The sequence below is a fragment of the Mandrillus leucophaeus genome, unplaced genomic scaffold (assembly GCF_000951045.1).
Source record: "Mandrillus leucophaeus isolate KB7577 unplaced genomic scaffold, Mleu.le_1.0 Scaffold1329, whole genome shotgun sequence".
NCBI lineage: Eukaryota > Metazoa > Chordata > Mammalia > Primates > Cercopithecidae > Mandrillus > Mandrillus leucophaeus.
The window spans coordinates 269,349-277,815 of NW_012101287.1; positions in this window are offsets into that span (position 1 = coordinate 269,349).

The following is an 8,467-nucleotide window of genomic DNA, read 5'->3' on the forward strand; positions in this document are numbered from 1 at the left end:
TGGCCTGGGCAACATAGCAAGACCTCATCTCTACAAACATTTTAAAAATTAGCCAGGGGCAGTGGCCTGTGCCTGTAGTCCTAGTTACTCAGGAGGCTGAGGCAGAAGAATTGCTTGAACCCGGGAGCAGAGGTTTCAGTGAGCCGAGATCATGCCACTGCACTCCAGCCTGGGTGACAGAATGAGACTCTGTCTAAAAAAAAAAAAAAAAGAAAGAAAGAAAGAAAGAAATCACACCACTGATCTGGTGAAACATATTAGAGTACTATGATGCTGTGATAATTACAGACCTTTTTCTCTAGCATAGATTCTTTTCATTTGTAGTATTGCCTAACAGTAAGAATTTCTTATGTACTGAGCACTGTCAAGTGCATTGTATGCATTATTTCATCGAATTTTTCAAAACCCCTATGAAGTAGGTAGGGTGTTTGTCTCATTTTGCAGATGAAAACCATTAAACTCATTGGTTCAAAGAACATGTGCCCAGAAAGGTCATGTCAGAATTGGAAGCAGGTAATCTGAGTCCAGAGCCTCTGCCTTTCCTAAAATACAGATTAATCCATAAATTCAGGTATCATTAGGGAATTTTAAAAGTTGAAAATTTTGCTACATAGTCTTTACAATTGATAAACAGGAAAAAGAAAGACGGAAAAAAACAGCTGCATAAGGTAAGATTTGAAATTTCTTACATTAATTTAATATGTATGGTCTACTTGTCTTCTGGAAAAAAATGGTATTTCCCATTAGTTATAAAATAGTTCTAAATTATGGGAAAAAATACTTGCTTCATGCCATAATATTTAAAACATTCATTAGCAAGCACCACAGATTTTCTTATATTAAAATATTATTTTTTTCTCAATGTCAACATATACTACTTTTGAGCCTAAGGACTATTTGATCGTCTACTTTGAGAAGTTTCTCGTTGCAAAATAACAGGTTGGCAAAGAAAATACTGAATTTGCCAACTTAAAAATGTTAGTCATGATATTTATGTCTAAAGCTCATCATTCGTTTTGTAAAACCTCTAGTGTCTTTTCATTATTATTAAATACTGGATTTTTCTAAAAACACAAACCAACAGAACTTTTGGTATGAATTATGCCATGTTAATATAAAATTTCCAGAGTTTCGAAAGTTTTTTTTTTTTTTTTTTTTAATTTAAACCACATAAAACAGAGCTGGAAGACATTTTAAAAGGTCACAAGGTTCATCCTCAACCACCTGCAATCAAGACTAGTATCTAAGAGACACATTTTAAGATTATTTGCTAAAATAATTTCAATCATATTCATAAATTGTGCTCCGATTATTTGACATGAAACAACATGTTACTGGCATACTCTTCAATTCAGCTGACAGCCTGGGAGTGACCACGAGGTGGCAGCACAGGAGACACTCAGCCTTGAATTCAACTTGTGCTCGCCTGACTGGAGGAGTAAGCCGGAGAAAGGTAGGTATAGAAGACGCAATACTCTCCTTTCTCTTAGAACTTCCAGATTGTGTGGCTTTGCTGGCCACTCCCTTTATGAGTTAGAGGAGACAAAAACAAGAATTACTTTTTTAATGGAGGAAAGCATCACCCATAAGCTCATTCCTTTTCATGTTTTCCTTGGTTGGCGTGTTTTTGCATAGTTGTATTACATACAATTTTCTGTTCTAATCTATTTTACACTGTTTTTGTTTTCCTGCTTTAAAATTTCAATGGATGATTGGGCAGTGTTTCAGGCCTGTAATCCCAACATTTTGGGAAGCCAAGGCAGAAGATCTCTTGAGGCCAGGAGTTCAAGACTGGCCTGGGCAACATAGCAAGACCTCATCTCTACAAACATTTTAAAAATTAGCCAGGGGCAGTGGCCTGTGCCTGTAGTCCTAGTTACTCAGGAGATGGAAGCAGGAGAATCACTTGAGCCTAGGAGTTCCAGGATGCAGAGAGCTATGACTGCACCACTGCACTCCAGCCTGGGCAACAGAGCAAGACCCTGTCTTAAACTTTTTCAAAAACTGTCAATGGCTTCTCCCTGCTCTTCCCAAATGGCCCTTGATGGTCCCTCTGGCCTTTTCTTTTCCGAAGGGATCTCCCTCCAGACCACAGGACATGGCACAGTGAAACACGATCAGTTCATATTTATTGAAGCTTTAATTTTTAAAAAATTATTGTGGCAAAAAAGTGAAGTTTTCTCTCTGAGCCATTTTAAGAGTGCAGTTTAGTAGTGTTATGTATATTCACATTGTTCTACAGCAGACCTCCAGAACTGTTTCGCCATGCAAATCTGAAAGTCTATACCCATTAAACAATTCCCCTTTTCCTCCACTACACCTACCAGTCCCTGGTAACCACCATTCTACTTTGTTTCTGTGATTTTGACTACTTTAAATACCTCATATAAGTAGAAGGATACAGTACTTGTCTTTTTGTTACTGGCTTTTTCACATAATATTATCAGGGTTTATCTATATTGTAGTATGTGACAGAGTTTTATTCCTTTTTAAGGCTGAGTAATATTCCATTGTATGGATTTACTACGTTTTGCTTATTCATCCATCCATTCATGGACATTCGGGTTGCTTCTATCTCTTGGCTACTGTGAATAATACTGCTATAACCATGGATGGGCAAATATCTCTTTGAGATCCCTCATTTAGCTTTTTTGGATGTATACTCAGAAGTGGGATTGCTGGACCGTATGGTACTTCTATTTTTAATTTTTTTAGGAAGCTCCATACTGTTTTCCACAGAACTACATCATTTTACAATTTCCCACCAACAGTGCACAAGGGTTTCATTTCTCTTCATTCTTACCAATCTTGTTACTTTTGGGGTTTTGTTTCTTTGTCTGTTTGTTGAAACAGGATCTCATGACATTGCCCAGGCTGGTCTCAAACTCCTAGCCTCAAGCTATCTTCTTCCTACCTTTGCATCCCAAAGAGCTGGGATTACAGGCATAAGTCACCGTACCTGGCCTACTTTTGTTTTTGCTTTTGTTTTTTTCATAGTAGCCATCCTAACAAGTATGAGGTACTCTCTCATTGTGGTTTTGATTTGCATTTCTCTGATTAGTAATATTGAGCATTTTTTCATATGTTTGTATGTCTTCTTTAGACAAATGTCTATTCAAGTCCTTCGTCCTTTTAAAAATCAGCTTGTCTTTTTGTTAAGTTATACAAGTTTTTTATGTTTCTAGATATTAACACCTTATAGAGATATGATTTGCAAATATTTTCTCCCATTCTGTAAGTTACCTTTTCACTCTGTTCATTGTGCCCTTTGATGCACATAAATACCAATTTTTTTTAAAGAAATGACTTGGCGTTCACAATTATCATTCTTTGCAGCAGCCACATCATACTTCCACTCAGTGAATAGTTACATCATAATTTAGTTAACCATTCCTCTGTTATAAAACATTTCCTATTCTGGATAATGCCATTAAAATAGTTTTGTGCATATAATTTTTTTCTTAATGGTTATTTTCTTAGAATATATTTCCAGAAGTAAAATCACTGGATCAAATAATATGAGCATTTGATAGTTTTTGATTCTTGCTATATTTCTTTCTTATTAATTTCCACGACCAACTGTAATATTCAAACAGTCACTGCTTATTGAACTCTTAGAATAAACTGAGTGCATAGAATGTGTCAAGGACTCAGCTAGATCCTTATTATTTTTCTCACATCAATGCTGCAAAGTAGGAAACATCACCATATTATGGCTAATAATACAGATTTAGAGAGATTGTCTTAGTTACCAAGATCACACAGCTTGTAAGTGACAGAATTATCGTTTGATTTTAATTCTGCCTAATTCCAAACACAATATGAATCTTTTCATGATACTACATTGCTTGTCTACGTTTGAGAATACATCACTTTTACCTTTTCTTCACACCAGTTTTGAGAATTGTAATGTTTGCTAATCCAATCAAAGAAAAATAGATAGTTACTATTTTTAAATACATGCCTTTGATTACAAGCACGGACGAATATTTTTCCGCATTTTGTTTACTCTACCCTTATTGTCTCCCTCCCCAACACCAAATGGATATTTCCTGTCTCTGCACAACAGTATAGCACATAGCCTTTTCACAACATGGGTTATTCCACAACTTTTATCCTACCTTGAATTGTGCAACTTTCTCTTTTTTTTTTTTGTATCTTCTGCTTTATTTTCATTTTTTTATCTTATCAAATAATTTAACTTTTTCTAGAGTAAAGATGTTCACCTTTCGTCCAACATATTTGCTGCAATACATTCTCTGCCAATTTGTTATTTTCCTTTTTATTATTGTTTTCCTATTTATATCAAATAGTTCTTAATTTTTATACATCTAGTTTGATGTTGATCATTTACTTGGTGATTTCTTCTATTGCTGCTTTGCAAAGAAGTTTATTCTAGCTCCACTAATAAATGTCTGATTAATATTTCTACTTTCTTGTTAGTTTTTCTGTTTAAAACCAATTCTACTATTTAATATGTAATCCCTCTAAAATGTATTTTGAATCATAATATAAATGTAAAGGTATTACTTTTTCTAAATTGTAAAGCAGATAGCCCCAATACCATTAATAAGCTTCCCTTTCCTCGCTATTCTGTAATGCCTTAATCATATATTAAAGTCATTTACATGAACTAATTAATTTTTTAAATAACTTTGTGATATAATTAAAGTGTACAATTCAGTGGCTTTAGTATATTCACAGAGTTATGCAACTATCACCACTACTTACTTCCAGAATATTTTCATTACCCCAAAAAGAAACCACACATCTCTTAGCAGTCACTCCCCATTATCCCCTTCTCCCAGCCTCTGGCAACTGCTAATCTACTTTCTGTCTTTATAAATTTGCCTGTTCTGGACATTTCATACAAATGGAATCATTCCATGTGTGACCCCTTGAGACTGTTTCTTTTCTTTTCTTTTCTTTTCTTTTTTTTTCCACTTATTTTCTTTCTTTCCCTTCAGGTCCATTCATGTTGCAGCACACATTAATACTTCATTGCATTTTACATAATGTTCCAATGTATAGATATACCACACCTTGTTTATTACAAATGCGTGGGTTATTTCCACTTTTTAGCTATTATGAATAATGCAGCTCTGAACATTGCTATGAAAGGTTTTGTGTGGTATATATATTTTTTCTCTTGGTTATATACCTAGGAGCAGAATATCTGGTCATGTAGTAACTAACTATTCGAAGAACTTCCACACTGTATTCCAAAGCTGCATCATTTTACATTCCCACCAACAATGTACAAAGCTTCCAATTTCTCTACATCCTCATCAACACTTGTCTTACTGTCTCCTCGGTTACAGCCCTGCAAGTGAGCACAAAGTGGTATCTTGTTGTGTTTTTGTTTTGTTTTGCTTTGCTTTTTGATAGTAAATGATGTTTAACATCTTTTCATGTTTTTACTGATGGTTTGCATGTCTTCCTTGGAGAAATATTTATGCAAATCCTTTGCTCATTTTTTAATTTGGTTTTCTTTTTATATTTGAGTTGTAAGAGTTAGTTACATATTCTAGGGATAAGTCCCTCATCAGAGTTAAGATTTGCCGATATTTTCTCCCATTCTGTGAGTCATCTTTTCACTTTGTTAATGATGTCCTTTAGAGTACAAGGGTTTACTTTTTGTGTGTGTGTTTGGCGCGGGGGGGTTTCAGCATTTCCCACGAATATTCTATTGCGTACTAGTTCCATTGGATGTAACTAGCTATTGAGCAAACAAAGCTTCTGTGGTCAAACAAGTTGGTTTATGCTGGATTTCTTTATCTTTGGACTTCTTAGAACCTTTGATATGTGCTTTATGTGTGCATCATAATCTCCAAGAGAGAATCTGAGTACACAGTATTCCCAAACTTACTCAACCACAGAACTTTTTTTAATAGACTTTATTTTTAAAAGAAGTTTTAGGTCCACAGCAAAATTGAGGGTGAGATGCAGAGATTTCCCATATCCCACCTGTCTCACACATGCACAACCTTCCCCATTATCAACATCCCCCACCAGAGTGAACCATTCATTACAATTGATGAGTCCACATTAGCACATCATCATCACACAAAGTCCATACCTTACATTAGGGTTCACTCTTGGTATTGTACGTTCTTAAGTTTGGACATATTTGTCATATATTCCCACCATTACAGTATCACAGAGAGTAGTTTTACTGCCCTAAAAAATCCTCTGTGCTCCATCTACTCATTCCTCCCTCCCTATTAAACCCTGGCACACATGAGTCTTTTTACTGTCTCCACGGTTTTGTCTTTTCCAGGATGCCACATAGTTGGAATCACACAGTATGTAGCCTTTTCAGGTTGGCTTCTTTCACTTAGTAATATGCATTTCAGTTTCCTTTGTGCCTTTTCAGGGCTTGATAACTTATTTTTAGCACTGAATCATACTCCATTGTAAGGATGTACCACAGTTTATATATCCATTCACCTAATGAAGGACATCTTGGTTGCTTCCAAGTTTTGACAATTGCAAATAAAGCTGCTAGAAACATTTGTGTGCAGGGCCTTGTGTGGGCATAAGTTTTGAACTCATTTGTGAATACCAGGAGCATCTGCTGAATCATATGGTGAGAGTATGTTTAGTTTTGTAAGAAACTGTCAAACTGTCTTCCAAAGTGACTGTACATTGCTGTACCAGCAGTAAGTGAGAATTCCTGTTGCTCTGCATTCTCACCAGCATTTGGTGTAGTCATTGTTCTGGACTTTGGCCATCCTAATAGGTGTGTAGTAGTATCTCGTTGTTGTTTTAATATGCCTCTCCCTGACGACATGTGATATGGACATCTTTTTGTATGCTTGCGTGACATTTGTATGCCTTCTTTGGTGAGATGTCTATTAAGGTCTTTGGCCTACTTTTAATAGAGTTTTTGCATTCTCAATATTGAGTTTTAAGAGTTCTTTGTACATTTTAGATAGCAGTCCTTGACCTAATATGTCTCTAGCAAATATTTTCTCCCAGTCTCTGGCTTGTCTTTTCAATTCCTTGATTTGTGATCTAAGAAAATTTTATCTGTTGCTTTCCAATTTGTATACCTTTTCTCTCCTTTTCGGTTGGGGGTGCGGAGAGGGGTTCTTATTGCATTAGCTAGAACTCCCAGTACAATGTTTAAAAGCAGTGATGAAGTAAGATTTTCTTTTTATTTTTACAAAGAACAATGTGTATATGTGTGTATGTGTGTGTGTGTGTGTGTATATCTCTATCTATCTATATATATACACACACACACACACATATATATATATTTTTTTTTTGAGATGGAGTTTCACTCTTATTGCCCAGTCTGGAGTGCAATGGCATGATCTCGGCTCACTGCAACCTCTGCCTCCTGGATTCAAGCAATTCTCCTGCCTCAGTCTCCCAAGTAGCTGGGATTACAGGTATGCGCCACCACACCCAGCTAATTTTGTATTTTTAGTAGAGATGGGCTTTCTCCATGTTGGCCAGGCTGGTCTCGAACTCCTGACCTCAGGTGATCCACCCACCTCTGCCTCCCAAAGTGCTGGGATTACAGGCGTGAGCCACCGTGCCCAGCCAAAAATAATATATATTTAGTTTTTGTTCTTTTGGTGTCATTTTAACAAACTATTGCCTGATCTAAGTTAACAAAGATTATGCCAATGTTTTCTTTAAGGGATTTGTAATTTCAGTTCTTTCGTGTAGGTTTAAGATCTATTTTGAGTTCATTTTTTATATGGTGTAAGGAATAGTTCCAACTTTATTCTTTTGCATGTTGATAATGTGTTGACACAACACTATTTGTTTTTTAAAAAATATTATTTCCCTATTGAACTGTTTCTCCACTGATTTCTGAGCCATTTGTTTGTTCCAGTGACTCTCATGTTCTTTAAGATCCATGATGTCTTAGTTATGTTTGCTTTAAAGTCTGTTTTAACACCTGGAAAAGCTAGTCTTCCCTTATTAAATACTTCTGCACCACCACTCACCCCTATACTCAGAATATTCCTTTTGATTCTCACCTACTTATTATTTGAGATCAGTAGTTTTCAAACTTGCCTTCCCAGAAAACAAATTCAAAGCATAAGGTCCATTGCTTGAATTTCAACTTATCAATCATTTCCTTCCTCCTTGAATTGTTGTTAATGCGGTATGTATTTTTCTCAATCAACAGTTCTCCTTGAATAGAACAGGTGTTACTTCCACTTAAAGAAGTAAATAAAAGTTTAAAAACAGATACACAGCACAAAGAAGTTAAATTCTGTGACTTGACCAAATTCACCCAACGAGGTAGTGGTAAAGACACTTGAACATCCTAATTTCTGTTAAGTTTGCTGTTGAGAATTTTTCCACTTAAATCTGAACACTTTTGATATAGCAAGGTGGATTTTAAGGAAAATTGAAATTTGTATCGATTGATCTAATCCTGTATTTTCTCCATAATAGTTTATTATGTATCATCCCAAAGTTGAACAATTTGATGTTCTTG